Source organism: Giraffa tippelskirchi, chromosome 3 (genome assembly GCF_054371585.1).
Source record: "Giraffa tippelskirchi isolate mGirTip1 chromosome 3, T2T-mGirTip1v1.2.pri, whole genome shotgun sequence".
NCBI classification, from domain to species: Eukaryota; Metazoa; Chordata; class Mammalia; order Artiodactyla; family Giraffidae; genus Giraffa; species Giraffa tippelskirchi.
This window is the reverse complement of record NC_137277.1, coordinates 36,793,001-36,813,851: the sequence shown is the minus strand read 5'-3', so window position 1 is coordinate 36,813,851 and position 20,851 is coordinate 36,793,001. Positions and strand designations below refer to the sequence as shown.

At 41.7% G+C, this 20,851-nt stretch overlaps 1 long non-coding RNA gene across 2 annotated transcripts in view; it reads right to left on the bottom strand.

The window, feature by feature from the left end:
- The window catches only part of LOC145541735 (uncharacterized), a 68,030-nt gene that overhangs the window by 7,114 nt on the left and 40,065 nt on the right, over window positions 1-20,851 (bottom strand). The window contains exons 5-6 of one of the 2 annotated variants that reach the window (XR_014079237.1): window positions 13,926-14,177; window positions 1,386-1,433 (exon numbers count right to left, since the gene is read on the bottom strand). This is a non-coding gene — a long non-coding RNA (uncharacterized LOC145541735). The remainder of the gene's footprint in view (window positions 1-1,385; window positions 1,434-13,925; window positions 14,178-20,851) is intronic. The other variant, XR_014079238.1, reaches the window with a different exon arrangement.

The following is a 20,851-nucleotide window of genomic DNA, read 5'->3' as shown; positions in this document are numbered from 1 at the left end:
CCTTCTTTTGGGGCTTCCCACATGGCACAGTGGTAAAGAATCTGCCTGCCAATGCAGGAGACACAGGAGACTTCGGGTTGATTCCTGGGTCAGGAAGATCCCCTGGAGTAGGAAATGAGACTCATTCCAGTATTCTTGCCTGGAAAATTCCATGGGCAGAGGATCCCAACAGGCTACAGGCCCCAGGGCCGCGAGGAGTTGGACATGACTGAGTGAGCACACACACACTCCTTCTATTATAGGAACCACTGGAAAGTTTTAAAGAGAAAAGCTACAGGATTTGATTTACACCTTTAAAAATATATATATTTATTTATTTATGGCTGTGCTGGATCTTCATTTCTGCAAGGGGTCTTCTCTAGTGGCGTGAGTTAGGGTTACCCTTCGTTGCAGTGGGTGGGCTTCTCATTGCAGTGGCTTCTCTTGTTGCTGAGCACAGGCTCTGTGGTGTGGGGCTTCAGTAGCTGCAACATGTCAGCTCAGCACTTGTGGCTCCCAGGCTCTAGAGCACAGGCTCAGTAGCTATGGCACACGGGCTTAATTGCTCCGAGGCATGTGGGATCTTCCTGGATCAGGGATCAAACCTGTGTTTCCTACATTGGCAGGCAGATTCTTTACCACTGAGCCACCAGGGAAGCCCTAATTTACACTTTTAAAAGAGATCATCCTGGCCACTACCTGGGAATGTGGATTATGAGGGAGGAGAGAGGTAAAGATGGAAGTGGGGAGGACAGTTAGGAAGTGCTGCCATGTTCAGAAAGACAAATGATGGTGGCTTGGTCCAGAGTTATATCAGAGGAGATACAGAAAAATAGGTATTGAGTGTTGAGTTATTATGTATTTATTGAGGAGAGGATTTGCTGAGGGGGGAAATATAAGGTTTTGTTTTTGCCATAGTACATGTAAGATGCTTCTTGGGTATCTGAGTGGAAGTGTCAAGTAGATAGTTGAGGGGGAAAAAATGTAGATGGTTAGATATACAAATTTGGAGCTCAGGCATGGACATATGGTTTAAGATTCACCAGTTTACATGATATTTATAGTCAGTAACTAGGATATATAAAGAAATCTGTAAAAATCTTGAAAAACAAGACCGAAAGCCTGATAGAAAAAATGGGCAAAAGGACATGGTGGTTCATTACAAAAGACTAAGTTCTTTACACATATCATCTTCACTCAAAGTAGAATTCAGAATGAAACTACAGAGATACTGTTTATCATTGACTGACAAAAATTCAAGTGATTGACAACCTACCCTTTTAGTGAAGCTGTGTGAGGCAAATAGACATTGTCTTACACTGCTGTTTAAAGAACAAAATGGAACAAATTCTATGGAGGGAAAATTTGACAATGTTTAACAAAACTTTATGTTCACAGGCATTTACCTCTTGATTCAGTAATCTCTTTTAAAGGAAGTTACCCTGAGGATACATCTGCAAAAAATAAAACAACAAATGCACAAGGTTATTAATTGTGACATTATTTTAATGTCAAAACATTAAAAACAACCCAAATGCTACATAGGAAACTTGCTGAATTGAAGATAGTACAGCTACACAATTGAGTACTACATAGCCGTAAAAGAGAATGAAATGGGACTTCCCTGGTGGTTCCGTGGCTAAGATTGCAATGCCATTGTAGGGGGCCTGGGTTTGATCCCTGGTCAGAAAACTAGAGCCCACATGCCACAACTAAGAACTAGCACATCCAAATAAAATAAATAAGTAAATAAAAATATATATGAAAAATAGCCTTTAAAAAGAGAATGAATATTTCTAAGCACTAGTTTGAAAAGAATGCCTATATTGTTAAGTGAATCAAAAGTATATATTGTATGTTATGTGGTGGGAGGGAGGCTCAAGAGAGAGGGGGATATATGTATACTTTTGGCTGATTCACATTGTTGTATGGCAGAAACGAGCACAACATTGTAAATCAATTATCCTCCAATTTAAAAAAAAATTTTTTTAAGTATATATAGTATGCTACATTTTGTTAAGAAAAAAGTGAGGAAATAAGCCTATACTGTCTATATTTCTTAATTTTTAGTACAGCTCTATTGAGATATAATTCATATAACATATAATTCACCCTTTTAAAGTATACATTTCATGATTTTTAGTATGTTCATGAAGATAGGCCGTCATCAGCACAATTAATTTTAGAACATTTTTATTAACACCAAAAGAAACCCTTTACTCATTGTAGTCACTCCCTATCCCCCTTTCCCTGCAGTTATGGACAGCCATTTATCTATTTTCCATGAATATGGACTTATGGACATTTGATATAAAAGGAATCATACAGCATGCTATCTTTTGTTTCTAGGTTTTTTCACTAAGCATAACATTTTCAAGGTTCATCCATATTATAGCATGTATCAATATTTGGTTTCTTTTTGTAGCCAAATAATATTGCACTGCATGCATATACTACATTTTGTTTATCCATTCATCATCTGAGGGATATTTCCATACAACACTTCTGTAATATACATATATAAGTTGTGTGGCACATGTTTTCATTTCACTTGTCTATCCAACTGTGAGCTGATGGCTCATATGGTCACTCTCTCTCTAGAATTTTGAGGAACTACCTAACTGTTTTCTAAAGTGGCCACACCATTTTACAGTTCTATCAGCAATGAAGGTTCCAAATTCCCTACATCATTGCCAACACTTGCTGTTGATTGTCTTTTTTTTTTTTTCAATTTTAGCTATCCTAGCGAGTATGAAATAATATATCATTCAGGTTTGGAGTACATTTCCCTGAAAGCTAATAATGTTGAACATCTTTTCATATGTTTGTTGCTATTCTTTATTTCTTTGTGTGAATTTGAGTCTTTCAGCCTGAAGACTCCCTTTAGTATTGTTTGTAGAGCAAGTCTGCCAGAAATGAACTCTATTGGTCTTTGTTTATATGGGAATGTCTTAATTTCTCCTTCATTTCTGAAGGATAATTTTGCTGGATATGGAAATGCTTGTTGACAATCTTTTTCCTTCAGCACTTTAAATATGTCATCCCTCTGCCTTTAGGTCTCTATGGTTTCTGATGAGAAGTCAACTGTTAACATTATTATTTTATGTTATGTGATGAGTCACTTTTCACTTGCTGTTTTCAAGATGTGATGTTTGGTTTTTGTCTTCAACATTTTGACTGTGATGGAGCTAAGTATGTATCACTTGAGCTTTTCATACAGAATTAGTTGAGCTTCCTGAATGTGCAAATTAATGTTTTTCATAAAATTTTGGAAGCTTTCTGCTATTATTTCTTTAAATATTCTTTTTCTCTCTCCTCTCCTTCTCCTTCTGGGACTCCCATTATTCATATGTTAGTATGCTTAACAATGTGTGTCCCACAGGTCTCTCGGGCTTCCCTGGTGGCTCAGCTGATAAAGAATCCACCTGCAATGGGAGACCCAGGTTCGATCCCTGGGTTGGGAAGATCCCCTGCAGAAGGGAGACTCTGTTCATTTTTCTTCATTCAAAAGAAATTCTGTTTCTCAGACTGGATGATCTCAAATGACCTATTTTCAAACTTGCTGTTTCTTCCTTCCAGTTCAACTCTTCTGTTTAGCCCCTCTAGTGAATTTTTCATTTCAGATATTATACTTTTCAACTCCTAAATTTCTACTTAGTCCCTTTTTATAATTTCCATTTCTTTATTGATAGTCTCTATTTGGTACAGCATTGTTCTCATACTTTAGTGTTTTAGGTATGGTTTCCTTTTTTTTGGCTGAACCATGCAGTATATGGGATCTTAGTTCCCTAACCAGAGATCGAACCCATGTTCCCTGCATTGGGAGCATGGAGTCTTGACCACCTGACCACCTGACCACTAGGGAAGTCCCAGATATAGTTTCCTATAGTTATTTGAACACATTTATAATAGTTGATTTCAAGTCTTTATCTAATGAGTCTAATGTCTAGACTTCCATAGGGACAGCTCCTATTGACTGCTCCTTTTTTCCCCTATATACAGGCCATTCTTTTATGTCCAGACATGAATGATGCCTGATTATGAATCATAATTTTTTTCTTGAAAATATAATGTGGTGACTCTGGAAATCATACTCCCAGTTCCCCAGGATTTGTTGTTGTTCCAGTTTGTTGTTGACACTGTTGCAGTTAGTTTGTTTAATGACTCTCCTGGGCTAATTCTATGAAGTCTGTATTTTGGGTCTACACAGTCACTGAAGTCTCTACTCAATTATTTTAACAATCAGCTAATAATTAGACAAAGAGTCCCAGCCATTGCCGAGGGGCTCTTTGTGTGTGTTCCGTCATGACTTCAATGCTCCAGTAGGCAGTTTATAACTCTGCCTTATCCTTAACTTCCTGCTTGTGCAAAGCCTCAAGGCTGGCCAGAAGTGAGAGACTGAGGCCTCTCAAGTCTTTCTTAGACATGTGCACAGCCCTACACAAGCATTTGTCCTTCTAAGGTTCCAAGGATAAGTCAGATAGGATCGAAATCCTTTATGGGAAAATCCCCAGATTTTCCTTTCAAGTTTTTGGTCAGCCTCTCCTTAGTCCCAACTGGTATTACCACTTCTGGCAGCTGTGACGTTAAACAATTACAACTGACTTTCCCCTGGGGATAGGGCTGTTTGCAATGAGTGAGCTCTGAGTCAGTTCTAATGAAAACAAGCCCTAAGAGTGGAGATTCTTAGAGAGCTACCAGACAAACCAAATAGTGACAGTTCTCTGAGTTGGGGATTTTGCAGGGAGATTCAAACCTACTCCATCCTCTCCAGGGCCTTCTAGGCTGCTTGTTTTCATAGCTGCTAGTTTCATGTCTACCACAAAGCTAAGGAGAAGGGAAGGAGAATAGAGTAAATTAAAATGTCAGAAAGTTTTTTGTGCTTACTGAGTTTAAGCTGTTTTTCTTGAATTTTAGCAAGCCTGTGTTTAATTTCCAGAGTTCTGAAAAAGTTGGCTTTGACATTTTTTGCCTGCATTTTTGTTGCTTTTATGGAAAACTAGATTTTCAGAGACCTTTATTTTGCTATTCTGAAAATGTTTCTATATGTATTCATTTTTTCACAAAAGGAAATAATAAACCACAGAATAACAAAAATCACTACTGAGAGAAGTCCTCAAACTATTTGGATATGTTATAGGACAGAGCAAATGCACAAATATATTGATTTTATTGAGTACCAGGATTCTGACCATGTGAAAAATAAGATACAAATATATAAGGACAAAAATCTAGTAGTATTTGTTGAATTTGAATTAGTAATTAGAATTTTTTAAATGTATATGTTTTTTAAGAGTTCATGATTTTTTCTCAGTCAACTGAAACATCTTAGAAGCAATGATACTCTCGTAGCAATGAACATATCTAACACCCAGTTCTTGGTTTCTAAACACTATCCCCCTTGGGAATTCCCTGGCAGTCCAGTGGACAAGACTGCATCTTTCCACTGCAGGGAGCATGGGTTCAATCACTGGAACTAAGCGGCAGGGGTGGGGGGGGGAGGAACATTTGGAGAAATGGATGATTCCACGGCAGGGAAAGTAGAATATGAGCCTGGGATGTATCTTGTGCCAGAAAGCAAAGAAGACCAAAAAGGCTGAAGAAAGGGTGAGGAGAGGAAAGAAATAGATGAGAAAGATTAAGAGGTGCAAACATACAGTTGCAAAGTAGATGGTCATGGGTATGAAATGTACAGTGGGGGGAATGTAGTCAATAACCATAAAAAATAAAAATAGTAAAGCATCTTTTTAAAAAAGATTAAAGAAAGCTCAAAGACTAAGGGGAATGTCAAAAGGACACAGAAGACAGCTTAACTTGACTTCCATTGGCCAAATTAGTGGCAATTTGAGCATCAAAATGTGTAACAATGATAATGGTTTATAATATGTTAAATCAACATTTCTGTTAATCTATAGTATAGTTAAGTGAAAAAGAAAAGTAGAAACGAAGAGCTCTTCTTTACAGAAGAAATCCAGTTAATAATGATAGAAGGAATACTAGACTAGAAGAAAACAACCATTCTGCAACCCCTGATGTACTAATTGGTTCCGGCAAGGATTATCAATAAATGGTAAATTATTGGATAAAATATTTGGAGGCAATAGGATATTCACAAGATCTTAAAGCATCACCTCAGAGATTACTCACTAACTACGAAGCATGAAATGTAGCTTTTCAGTGGAGAGACCCAGCAGTCTCCACTCTAACCAAGTGATCAGACTTAGGGAACACCAAGAGGGACAATGTGACAGGAGGAGCCTCCTGATGAGATTTACTAAAAAGCCACAATAGCACCTGTTTAGGTTTCTCACCAAAAAAATGTCAAATCTGAATCTAATCATAAGTAAGCAATCAGATAACTCTAGGGTAGAGTTTCTCAACCTTAACACCACTGATATTTGGGCTGGTTAATTCTTTATTGTGGGTACTGCTGTGTGCACTGAAGGATGTTTAGACACATCCCTGTTCTCTCTCCACTATATTCCAGTAGCACCTTGCTATAGATTGAATGTTTGTGTCCCTCCAAAGTTCATATGTTGATATCTTAATCCCCAAGGTAATAGTATTAGCAGGTGGGACCTCTGGAAGGTGATTAGATCGTGAGAGCAGAGGCTCATGAATAGGAATAATATCCTTATTAAAGCTGTGGTTTTTCCAGTAGTCAGGTACGGATGTGAAAGTTGGACCATAAAGAAGGCTGAGCATCAAAGAATTGATGCTTTCAAATTGTGGCACTGGAGAAGACTCTTGAGAGTCCCTTGGAATGCAAGGAGATTAAACCAATCAATCCTACAGGAAATCAACCTTGACTATTCATTGGAAGGACTGCTGCTGAAGCTGAAACTACAATCCTTTGGCCACTTGATGTGAAGAGCCAACTCATTGGAAAAGATCCTGATGCTCGGAAAGAGGGCTTCCCCTGGTGGCTTAGTGGTAAAGAATCCACCTGCCAATGCAGGAAAACAGGAGATGTGGGTTTGATCCCTGTGTTGTGAAGATCCTTGGAAGAGGGCATGGCAACCCACTCCAGTATTCTTGCCTGAAGAATTCCATAGTCAGTGGAGCCCATAGGGTTGCAAAGAGTCAGGCATGACTGACACGACTTAGTAGACATGCACACACTCTAGGAAAGAGTGAAGGCAAAAGGAAAGGGGGGCTGTAGAGGATGAAATGGTTAGATAGCATCACCGACTCAATGGGTATGATTTTGAGCAAACTCCAGGAGATAGTGATGGACAGGGCAGCCTGGCATGTTGCAGTCCGTGGGGTTGCAAAGAGTCAGACACAGCTTAGCAACTGAACAACAAAAACAACAAAAGAGGCCCAAGAAAGCTCCCTCCCTCCTTTCACCATTTGAGATTATAGCAAAAAAAAAGTTCATGAACCAGGAAGTGGGCCTTCACCAGACACTGAACCTTCTGGCATCTTGATCTTAAAATTCCCAGCCTCTAGAACTGTGAAAAATGAAGTCCTATTGTTTACAAATGACCCAGTCTATGTTGTTTTGTTATAGCAGTCCAAAGGGATTAAGATACACCTCTCAAGTTGTGACAACCAAAAATGGCTTCAAACATTGCCAAATTTACCCTGGAGGTAAAAAATCACCCTAGTTGAGAAATATTGATCTAGAATGTATTCTATAAGAGATAGCTCTTCCAAAATCAACATTGGTGGGAAGGAGGGGGATGGCAGGGGAGGAGATCATCTGTTCTACAATAAAAAAGACTAGAGATATTAATGACTACATGTAATAGATACATTTTGATTGGATCTTGGATTTAAAGAAAAAAATGTCTATAGAAGTCATATATTAGAAATTTGAAGAAATTTAAATATGCACAGCATATTAGGTGACATTAATTTATTCTTAATTGTTTTAGATGTCATAATAGTACTATAGTTACTTAGGAAGATCTTTATTCCAATCTTGGGGTATATACATGCAAAAATATTTAAGGGAGAAGTATTACGTTGATTGAAACTTGCTTGTAAATGGTTCAGCAAAAAATTAAGTGAGTGGGACAGGGGGAGAAAGGAGGGGGAGAGGAAGACAGAGTTCAGACACAGATGTTGGGAAAATGTTAGCAATTGATGGACTTCATGGAAGAGTTAATAGTTACTATTCTTGCAACTTTTAATTAAGCTTGAAATTTGTCAAAATAACAATTTAAGTGGAAAATGATAAAATTTGTGGAGGAATAAAAAATAGGTTCAGGCAAAAACTGAAAGGCTTCATATCATTAGTGTCATTTCATGCTGCAGTTTTCATTCATGGATGTCCAGTTGGGTCTTTTTAAACATTTTTGGTCTTTATTTAAAATGTGCAATATTTACTCCAGCTTCTTAAACTTAGGGAATATAGCTATATTCCCTAAGTTTAAGAAGAATTGTCTACATTCCTGGTTTACTAATTCTATCTTCTGTGTCCCATCTGGATTGGTTTTCATTAACTAATTTTTTTTCTACTTTTTATAGATCATAATATCTTGCTTATTTGCATGCTGATAATTTTTTATTGGACATTGTTAATTTTATCTTATTGGATGCTGTATACATTTGAATTCCTATAAATATTCTTGAGCTTTAAAAAAAAATAGGTAAAGAGGCTGGAAAAATCACTGAGGGAAAGAATTAGATGGAGGAGAGGAGACTCCTAAGGAGAGGAATTCTGGGGAAACAAAGTTGGTTGAGAAAGAGGGGAAAAACCAGTGTGAAGCCCTGGAAGCTCAAGAAGAAAGCATTTCAAAAGACAGTGTTCAACACTATCACGTGCTGCTTTGAAGTTCAATGAGATGACAACAGAAAAATCCAACAAGCAAACATGGGCTTTGACCCAAGAAGTAGGTCATTGGTGACCTTGATATTAATGAAATAGTGAGGACAAGAGCCTAACTGAAGCTGTTTGTGGAAAAATTGGATTTGAGGAAGAATGAAAGCAAAGATAGACAATTCTGATGCTGAGGTTTGTTTAAGAAGAAAATATGAAGCAAGAGGTGGAAGGGGACATGGGCTTGGAGCAGGTTTTGTTTTGCTTAGAAAGCATGATTTGGAAGATAGGGAATGTGAACACATGTTTCCATGCCAGTAGGGATGATCTTCTAGACTGAAAAGGGGTGCAGGAGGGAAGGAGCTGAGTAGGTGAGAGGGGGTAGGATCCAGAGGACAAGGAGGACGGGTTGGGTTGGTGGGAAGAGATAATGAAAGTGAAAGTGAAAGGCGCTGAGTTGTGTCTGACCCTTTGCGATCCCACATACTGTACAGTTCATGGAATTCTCCAGGCCAGAATACTGGAGTGGGTAGCCTTTTCCTTCTCTAGAGGATCTTCCCAACCCAGGGATCAAACCCAGGTCTCCCACATTGCAGGCGGATTCTTTACCAGCTGAGCCACAAGGGAAGCCCAAGAATACTAGAGTGGGTAGCCTATCCCTTCTCCAGGGGATCTTCTCAACCCAGGAATTGAACCAGGGTTTCCTGCATTGCAGGCAGATTCTTTACCAACTGAGGTATCCGGGAAGCGGGATAGAGCTCCTCTAATGTGTCTGTCTTCCCAAGGGATCACTAAAAAGAGACAGAATTAGGCTGAGGAGGAGATGCTACAGATTTGAGAGAAACATGAGATAGTGTATCAGAAAGCAGAAAAATGAAGGTGCTAGGAAATTGAAGCAGAATAGTGTGGCGGTGTTGCAAACTCGCCCGTGGTCACACATCAAAAGTGAGTCCAATCAATATAAGAAGGTGATGTTCTCATGACGTGCAAAGAGTAGAGCTGAAGTTATCCAGTTATGATGACTTTATATTTGTAAATGACCGCCCAGGGACTTCCTTGGTGGTCCAATGGTAAAAAATCTGCCTGCCAATTCAGGGGACACGGGTTCAGTCCCTGATCCAGGAAGATTCCACATGCCACGGGGCAACTAAGCACATGCTCTGCAACAAGAGAAGCCATCACAACGAGAAGCCCATGCACCAAAACTAGAGAGTAGCCTCCACTTGCCGCAACTAGAGAAAGCCTGCAGGCAGCAACAAAGACCCAGCACAGCCACAAATAAATAAATAATTTTATTGTTAAAAATAAATAAATAAGTGACTGCTCAGAATATGAGCCCCTTTCCTGTATCAGAACCCCATTCCTACATTTGGAAGCCCTCTCCCCACCTTAACAGTCTTGGTGAATGATATAGCCTTCCTCCCAGCATAGAAGCTGAAACTTTCCAGATACTTAGTTTCTTAGTCTCCTTTAAGGATGGGCCTGAGCACATGATCTAGGTACAGCCAATCCAGTGCACTGTCCAGAATATCAAATCGGGAGCTAAGGAATAAACAGAGATGGTGGAGCATCATCACTGACAGTGGTAGAGGGGGTGACAGCAACATCCAGCTTCTGGCATCAGCGGTGACAACCATACCAGTGGTAGCCTCCAGTTCCCAGTGCCATCAACAATGTCACCTCACAGTTAACTCTTGGATGGCAGCAGAGGTGTCCTCTCCAGACCGGTTGTATGCCATAATTTTGGTTGTGGGTCTCAGCACATAACCTCCAACCTGGTTCTCCAGACCTCCCAGCAACTCTATGAGCCAATCCATGTGTGCTGCTGCTGCTGCTGCTAAGTCGCTTCAGTCGTGTCTGACTCTGTGCGACCCCATAGACAGCAGCCCACCAGGCTCCCCCGTCCCTGGGATTCTCCAGGCAAGAACACTGGAGTAGGTTGCCATTTCCTTCTCCAGTGCATGAAAGTGAAAAGTGAAAGTGAAGTCGCTCAGTCGTGTCCGACTCTTAGCGACCCCATGGACTGCAGCCTACCAGGCTCCTCCGTCCATGGGATTTTCCAGGCAAGAGTACTGGAGTGGGGTGCCATATGCAACCCAAATTACTTCATTTATAAAATGGCACATTAATTATCAGAAAACCATTGAGTTAACTTTCAGATTAAGTAAGCAAATTCAATGTCCTATATCAGGTGTATTTTTTGGCCCAAATGAACAAATACAATCTGTCATGATAAATACAGTTTACAAGTTTTCTGCTTATCCCAAGCCTTGTGGTTAAAGGTTAGATTCCTGTGAGATTAAACAAAAACAAAAAGCCTCTTGTCCGCTAATAGATGACTATCTTATGGAACATCTTTAGTTCCTCCTTTGTCAGTCCCAGTAAATACATTGAAAAGAACTGTTACGATGATGACAAGGAAGCAAGCATGTATAGTTTAATCATAAATTAGATCTTTGTTGACGCTTGGCTAGTCCCCAACAATACTAACTTTTCCTCTTCCTTCTCTTTCTAAGATGGCAATAACCAGCAAAACACCTGCCTTCTCAAATAATTTTGGCAAAAATATGTTTCCTTTTCAGCCTCCCTTCAAACACCGTTGTGACCAATCATTTCTTTTGATTTTATTGGGTTGGCCAAAAAGTTCTTTCTGGTTTATCCATAACATCTTATGGAAAAATCCAAACAAACATCTTGACCAACTCAACAACTACTAGCAACTGTACCTTTTGTGTCTTTTTTGTTTTTTTTTTTTTTTGGTCTCATTGCATTGGTTAAAACTCTCAGATCATTATTAAGTAACAGAGGTGAGATGACTGTGGTGTTTTTTCAGTCATGCAGGGGACCAATGTAAATCAATTCTCCAGCATAGCTGTAACTCTAGACTTTGGGAGGGGGTAACATGGGAATCTGATGTGTATGCCTCAGTCCGGAAACCACCCTTGCCCCAGCCCACACAGCAGGAGGTGAGCACCTGGCAAAACTGAAACCACCCCCCACTCTACCCCACGGAAAAATTGTCTTCCACAAAACCAGTCCCTGAAGCCAAAATGGTTGGGGACCACTGCGTTAATCCATTCACTCATCCATCGGAAAGAGAGACTGCAAGTGAAAGTGTTAGTTGTTCAGTTGTGTCCGACCCTTTGCGACTCCATGGACTGTATAGCCCAACAGGCTCCTCTATCCATGAGATTCTCCAGGCAAGAATACTGGAGTGGGTTGCCATTTCCTTCTCCTGGTGATCATCCCAACCCAGGGATCAAACCCAGGTCTCTTGCACTGCAGGCAGATTCTTCAGCATCTGAGCTACCAAGGAAGCCCCAGAGAGTGACTACTACCCACCAAACTCTGTTTTAGGTACTGAGGATACCCAGTGAAAGAGACAACGTTCCTGCTCTCACAAAGCTTACTGTCTAGCAGAGCAGATGTAATAGATAACAAACAAATAAACTAAAAGGCAATTTCGCCAGTGACAAGTGCTTCTTTAAAAAAACAGCATGAAGGGCTTGCCTGGTGGCCCAGTGATAAAGAATCCATCTCCCTGTGCAGGAGACATAGGTTCATTCCCTGGTCCCAGAAGATCCCACAGGCCATGGAGCAACTAAGCCCCTGCACCCCAGCTACTGAGCCAGCGCTCTAGAGCTTGGGAACCACGACTGCTGAGCCCAAGTGCCACAACTACTGGAACCTGTGGGCCCTAGAGCCCGTGCTCCACAATAAGAGAAGCCACTGAGATGAGAAGCCCGCTCGTGGCAACTAGAGAGTAGCCCCTGCTCACCATAGCTAGAGACCCAGCATAGCCAAAAATAAATAAACAAATAGATGAAATAAATAAAATTATATATTAAAAAAAAAACAACAACAAACAGCCTGAGGACACAGTGGCTCCTCTTTCCAGGAATCTGTAAGCTAATCTGAGTGCGACTTTGTATCAAGGCTAAAAAGCTTGAAATACATTACACACGGCTAATACGTCATGCAGCTGGGCCCTGGCCTCCTGGTGAGTAGATCAGGTCTCCCAAAGTCCCTCTATCAGGACGCACCAGGTGTCCTGATAGAAGAGGAGGAGGCCCAACCGCAGCTGCTGGGGAGCAGGGGGACACAGGCACAGTGGCAACTGCGATCTTTGCTTTCAGCCTATTGTGATGTACTGCAGCTTAAGTGGGCCTAGTTAAACACGTTGTCTGATGATATTATCCAGTTTGCACTAAACCAACCCTCCAAGACTGGACACATGCCTTGCAGAGATACACGGATTGAAGATAAACCGATAAAACCAGTACACACCCCAAACAAGGAAACAGCAGACCTCATGCCTCTCTTATTTCTGGTAGAAGTCCTTCTACAGCCATGTATGATATGAAAACAATGGTGAACTAGTCAGATATGATAAAAAAAATCTGGCAAATGAGCAACAGAACAGGAGAGAGAGATTATCAAAAAGAATGTTTGAACTACATGTTTACATCCACACTAATTAATGCTTTTGACCCTGAGCATATAGTCAGTTTTGAGAAAATAATAGCAGCAGTGTGAGTAATTATAAATCTAGTAAGTAACTAGAATAATCGGTAGCATGTGCTCAAAAATATGTTGTTTAGCTTCCCCCCAGGGAATCTCTGTTGTCAATGGTAGACTCACCTAAATCTGAAAATCATTTGTTAAGAGTAAATTTCTCAATGGATCCGGGACTACTCTTAATCCGTCAGCGCAATATCGGACCCAAAGTAGGTGCCCCGCACTCCAAAGTGTGTTCAAACATATTTGATGGTGGGCAAACAGCTTCCTGCCTATAAAATGGGGGTGATCACACCTGCTCTTCCTCAGGCCCCAGATCTGATGGCCAGATCAAATCCCACCTCCTTCCTGTCTCAGACTCTCTCCTCTTGTTCTCAGCACAAGTACCCAGCTCAGGCCTCACTGCTGACCACCTGGGACGCCTGCATCATCTCCCTGCAGATTCCCCTACCTCCCATCTTGCTTACCTCCATTTCACTCTGGCTCTGAATGACCCTTCCAATATGCCTAAAAGCTTGGGTGGCCTCTGCTGCTGGTCGGACACAACCCACATTTCTCATCCAGGTACACAGGGCCTTCAAGAATAGGATCCCAGCTTCGCCTCACCTCCTCTAGACACCCCATCCCATCTCACCAAGCACCCAATAGACAAACTACTTACAGTTCTTTGCAGATATCTCCAAGGTCATCAGTCCCACTTGACACATCTTCCTGTTTATTTCTTCTAACTCTTTGGATTGAGTCCGAATAGAATCTCTTCCAGCAAACTTTCCTTGACTCATCCCCTCCCAGATCTGGGCTGAAGACCAGCCTTCTTAGTGCCCTTATCACAGTGGCTGTTATTTCTGGTTTTGTTCTTTGATCTCCACTCCTCAAAGGGCTTCCCAGGTAGCTCAGTGGGTAAAGAATCCACCTGCCAATACAGGAGATGCAAGGGACCAGGGTTCAATCCCTGGGTCGAGAAGATCCCCTGTAGGAGGGCATGGCAACCCACTCCAGTATTCTTGCCTGGAGAATCCCATGGACAGAAGAGTCTGGTGGGCTACAGTTCATGAGGTCGCAAAGAGTCAGACACAACTGAAGTGACTAAGCACGCACTCCTTGAAAGCAGGATATAGATCTACAACCAGAGTTTCAGTGAAGAGGCTTCAGTGAATATATGCTGCAAGGATAATTGCTATGCTAAGTCGCTTCAGTCGTGTCTGACTCTGTGCGACCCCATAGACGGCAGCCCACCCGGCTCCGCCGTCCCTAGGATTCTCCAGGCAAGAACACTGGAGTGGGTTGCCATCTCTTTCTCCAGTGCATGAAAGGGAAAAGTGAAAGTGAAGTCGCTCAGTCGTGTCCGACTCTGTGTGACCCCATGGACTGTAGCCTACCAGGCTCCTCCGTCCATGGGATTTTCCAGGCAAGAGTACTGGAGTGGGGTGCCATTGCCTTCTCCGCAAGGATAATTATCATTCTCTATCTAGAAGAATGAAACACTCAGTGTGGGGAGGGTGTTCAAGACACTCATTTAAGATCTCAATCAAAAGCTCTTGCAGATTCCCCACAAGGAAGGATAAACCTTGCAGAAATCCATCCCTCAGGGATGTCAATCACTCTACAAGGCTTCAAACCTTGCCTCAGCCTTGGGTTTGGCACCCATCTTTCCCTGGACTGTGCTGTCTTCTACACGTACACCTGCTCTTTCTCTCTTTGTTATCAGATTGCAAACCTGTGCCCTGAGTGCTCTCTCAGCAGCAAGCGTCTGAATCTGCAGGCTTGGGAAAGGCACACGTCTTGGTCTTTTGCCCTGAACACATACAGGAAGTGAGCCAGCCAGGCAGTCAGCCACAGCTATATTTAGATTTCTGTCACCTGATGGGGTCATCCATTAATCAGGGGACAGTGGCAGCTGTGGCATTTCGGGAGTAAACTGAGGTGGGTCCTTGGGCAGTGAGGAGGGGGCTAGATGGCTGGGCAGCGACCCCAGATTCATTCAAGCAAGACACAGGGCAGAGATGAAAATGCATGGCTTACATGAAAGCTGGAAAGATGGAGGTCAGACCCAAGGGGGACCGGGACTTGAGGGAGAAATCAGTGCCTGGCCTGGGCACGGGAGGAGCCTGGAAGATCAGTAGGAAGAGTGCCTCAGCTGGTCGGGCCCCTTCCTGCCGGGTGAGCTGTGGCTGAGTGAGTGGCTCTCTGACAGGCAGTAAGCCCAGCCGTGGTCAGCAGAGAGAGCTGCGGTCACCAGACCCCATCCACAAGGGAGAAACAAGAAAGAAGCAGACATGCAGGATTTTTTTTTTTTCAAGCCCTAAAGGCACTCCTTGCCCTAGATTTGGTTTATTAAATGACTGACATGGGAGCCAGGGAATAGGTCTTAAGTCATCATTGATCCAGTTGCTTCTCCTTCCTTTATCTTTAGCATACAACCCCACCCCTCTGGTGGAGCCATTACAAGAATCTCCCTAGACTTCCCTGGTGGTCCAGTGGTAAAGACTTTGAGCTCACAAAGCAGGCGGCCCGGGTTTGATCCCTGGTCAGGGAACAAGAACGCACATGCCGCAACTAAGACCCGGCACAGCCAAATTAATTAGGAAAAAAAAAAAGAATCTCTTGCCCTGACTTTGCCCCTCAGGGCTATTTCTGGCCCTGCCCACAAGGGTTGACTTCTCAAGACCAAATTCTATCTGAAACAGCCCAGTGCTGCCCATCACTCCAGGGTCACCCACGTCCTTCATTCTGGCTTTCAAAGTCCTCCATGTTCTGACCCTCAGCCTTCTCCCCAGACCTTTTTTTCAACAGTGTTTCAAGGTATTGGTGACATAAAAGAAACAGCACATATCTAAAGTGTACACTTTTGGGAATTCCCTGATGATTCAGTGGTTAGGACTCAGCTCTTTCATTGCCAGAGCTCAGGTCCAATCGCCAGATGGGGAACTAATATCCCACAAGCCAGTGGCATGGCCAAAAAAAAAAAAAAAAGGTACAGTTTGGTAAGCTTTGATGTGTACAAAAAATATATATCCCATAAACCAACAACACAGTCAATATAATGAACATATTTATCACCTCCCCCAAATTTTCGCATGTCCTTTTGTCATCCCTTCTTCCCACTTCTCCCCCCAACCCCCACACACACAACAACTCCTGATACACTTTCTGTCACTATAGATTAGCTTGCAGTTTGGGGTGGGGGAATGGTTATGCATAGATGGACTCATACGGTACACATCCCTTTTTGTCCAGAGTCTTTCACTCAGGACAATTATTCTGAGATTCACCCTTGTTGTAGCGTGGATCAACAAGGCAATTCTGTTTATTGCTCAGTTTAATATTTTCCATTGTATGAATGTACTGCAAGTTGTTTATCCATTTGCCTGTGGACGAACATTTGAATTGCTCCCAGTTTTTGATTCCCAAATAAAGCATCTCTGAGTGCTTGTGTACAAATCTTCGCCTGGCCATGTGCTTTCATTTCTCTTGGGTAAATAAACAGGGGATCCATGGCGGAAATGGGTTTCATAACTTTTTCAAAAACTACCAAACTATTTTCCATGAAGTGGTTGCTTCATTTTAAGTTCCTACCGGAGTGTAAAAGATCACTTACATGCTCACAGAGACTTGAATGGTGAGTCTTTATTGCTATCATTCTAACAAGTGTGTAGATTGAGATTTCAATTTGTGTTCTCCTAACCACTAAATGGGCTTCCCTAGTGGCTCAGCAGTAAAGAATCTGCCTGCAAAGCAGAAGATGCAGGTTTGATCCTTGCGTCAGGAAGATCCCCTGAAGTAGGAAATGGCAACCCACTCCAGTATTCTTGCCTGGAAAATTCCATGGACAGAGGACCTTGGCGGGCTACAGTCCATGGAGTCTCAAAAGAGTTGGACATGACTTAGTGACTAAACAACAAAAACAACATTATGTTGGAGATGCTTTCAGTGACTCAGTTGCAATTTGCAAGGCGCTTACATCTTCTTTGGTGAAGTGTCCAAATATCTTCCCCATTTTTTAATTGGATTATGTGTCTTCTTAGTAAGTTTTCAGAGTTCAGGTCTTTATGAGATATATGATTTTCACATATTTTCCAGTCTCTGGCTTAACTCTTTATTCTCTTAATGGTGTCCTGTCTTCAATGAAGAGAAGTTTCTAATCTTGGTGAAGTCCAATTTATTGATTTTTTTTCTTTTAGGATAGTGCTTTCAATGTAGTATCTAAGAAATCTTGGCTAAATCTAAGGTCAGAGAGATTTTCTCCTGTGTTGTTGTCTAGAAGTTGTATAATATTGAATTTTCTATTTAGTTCCATGGTTCATTTTGAGTGTTTGGGTTTTGCTTTGTCTGTTTTGGTTTTCAGTTGTTTTATTTTGTTCGCCTGTGGATGTCCCATGATTTCAGCACTATTTTTTTTTTAAAGACTATTCTTTCTTTCTGCACTGAATTGCCTTTGTACCTTTGTTGAAAATCAATTGACCATATATGTGTACATCTATTTCTGAACATTCTATTCTGTTCCATTGACCTATTTAAGGAATTGAAAAACAAGCCTTTCTTCAGGGAATTGCCTTTGCATCTTTGTTAAAAACCAACTGACTATATAAATACAAGTCTATTTCTTGACCCCATATTCTGTTCCAAAGATCTATTTGTATATTTGATATATTTGTACTGATAATACATTTCTTTTAAGTACCTATTTATTTGGCTGCACTGGGTCTTTCTTGCAGCCACGTGGGACCTTTTCAGGGATGTGGGATCTAGTTCCCTGACCAGGGATCAAACCTATGTCCCCTGCACTAGGAGCTCATAGTCTTGGCCACTGGACCATCAGGGAAGCCCAACACATTGCTTTTATTATTTGAGCTTTATAATAAGTCTTGAATCAGGTATTATTAAGTCCTCCAACTTTGTTCTTCTTCCATGTTATGTTGGCCATTATCCATCTTTGCATTTCCATCTCAATTTTAGAATCAGCTTGTTCCACCAAAAAAGCCCACTGAGATTTTGATTGGAATCATGTTGATTTTGTAGATCAACTTGTGGAGAACGGACATTTACCAGTATTGAGTCTTTTGGCCCATGAATATAACACAGGTCTCTATTTGGGATTTCTTTTCATTTCTCTGTAGCCTTCAATGTGCAAGTCCTACATGTCCTTGTCAGATGTTTCCCCAAGTAGTTAATATTTTTATGGTATTTTGAAATTTTTCAATATCTGAGTAATCATTGCTGTTACATAATTTAGTTTTCTATTGTATCCTGCAACATTATTAAACTCATTAATATTAGTATTTGTTTCTCATTCTATAGAATTCTAGATTGATGGGTGGTTTGTTTTTTTACTTTTAGTACTTTTTAAATGTTTCTCCCCTATCTTCTTGGTCACCCTGATTCCAGTAAGGAGATTAATGAAATATGTGTTTCTCTAGCTATAATGTGCCCTTTCTTTCTATGGCTGCTTTCAGATTTTCTCTTTATTGCTAGTTTAAAATTTAATGTACTTTGGTGTCATTTTCTTCACATTTCTTGTGTTTTTGGTTCTTTGAGTTTCTTGGATATGTGGGTTTATATTTTTTATCAAATTGGAAAAAAAAAAGTCTCTACTTAATATGCTCTTGTCCACTAATTCCATCATCTCTGTCATTTCCGGGTCTGTTTTGATTGACTGATGTTTTTCCCCATTATGAAGTGTAGCTTCCTGATTCATCAAATACTTAGAAATTTTTCATCAAGAGATGTTATTTTATTTTCCATTATGGTTCATTATAGGATATTGAATATAGTCCCTTGTGCTATATAGTAAGACTTTGCTTTTTATGTGTTGATTTACAGTGTTGTGTTAATTTCTGATGTACAACAAAGTGATTCAGTTACACAGTTACACAATAATATTGCATTATTATTCTCCAAAATCCTTGCTACCACTTGCTGTATTGTATATTTATTTGTGTTATGTTTCCCTTCGTGACTGTTCCCTGTCTAGAAAATAAACTGTAGGAGAGCAGAGACACAGCTGTTTTGTGCACTTCTGCATCCCCTAAGCATAGAGAACAGAGCACATGACAAGCGCTTATTAAACATATTTTGGAGGAGAAAAGGATTGATCTTGTTGTTTTTTAAAATTAATTAATTTATTTGGCTGCGTCGGTCTTAGTTGCAGCATGAGCAAACTAGTTCCTTGAACAGGGATCAAATCTGGGTGCCCAGCATTGGGAGCACAGAGTCCTTAACCACTGGACCATCAGGGAAGCCCTAACCAATGAGTGTGAAGTCAGGAGGGTTGAAGAAGATGGGAATCTTCTTTCCCTGTCTGGGTTCTCAGCTCTCCAGACCGCATCTGCTTTCCACTGCTCCTCCCCCAGCCCAGACGGTAGAAATTCCCATGGTTTCTACGATAGGAGAGCAGGTTGGGTTGGGCTCTGCCAGGCTCCTCTGTAAATGTGTTGTTCAGACGCTGAGTCCTGTCCGACTCCTTGCGACCCCATGGACTGCAGCACGCCAGGCTTCCCTGTCCTTTACCATCTCCTGGAGCTTGCTCAGACTCAAGTGCATTGAGTCGGTGATGCCATCCAACCATCTTGTACTCCGTCGTCCCCTTCTCCGGTCTTCAATCTTTCCTAGCATCAGGGTCTTTTCTAATGAGTCTGTTAAGCGAGTCTTAGCTGATTTGACAATTAGCCAATGTGGTGGAGAGGGGTGCCATCTAGTGGTAGACGGGAGAATATCTCCAGACTTGCAAAGGAGACTTTCCACTGAGGATCCCAGGAAAAGGGTGAATGGAGACAGAAGCGGGGTTTAGCCACACTAACCAGGCTTTAGCTTTCTGAGAATCCCTTCAGTTCAGTGGGTGCTGAAGTGGTTCCCTTCCCTCATTCAGCTTTGGAGAATGCCAGGGCAGCAATCATCGGCAGCGCTCTCCATGCAGTGGTCATAGGGACTCCAGACTGTTCCATGTCCATAGGCAGGAATTCCCTCCGTCTCAGAATTCTTCCTTCAGGGGTAATCTTGTCCTTCTCATTTCTGGAATGTGCACATCTCTCCATTTAGGCCTGGGCCTCAAGATCTCTGTGGCGTGGAGAACACCCTGGTGGCACCTGGTCTGAGAGGTCCAGCCTTGATCAGACTGCCTGGGTGGCCCGAGTACCACTCCCCTGAAGCTTTGCCTTCATCCCAATACTGTGGATCTCCTGCCCATGACGGCGCTGGGGTCCTGCCTTGCTTTGTGGCTTCCCCTTCCTGCTGCCCCTGAAGCAAACCCTTAGCTCTTTCACATCAGAGTTGCACTGCAAAATTCATCAGTGTCCCAAGTAACAAATTAATAGGTGAAGCTCCAGTAGCTTTCAGAAATACGTGGACTTTTTTCCCCCTACTCCTGAGGTCCTTTCTCCCTCAGAAGTTCCACTGATTTGCTCTTCTTCTTCGTCTTTTTTAATTTATTATTTACTTGGCTGCACCGGGTCTTAGTTGTCTCATGTAGAATCTTCCATCATGGTTTTGCCATGTGGGATCTTTAGTTGTGGTACGTGGGCTCTAGTTCCCTGACCAGGGATTGAACCCAGGCCCTTGCATTGCAAGCAGAATCTTAGCCACTGAACCAGC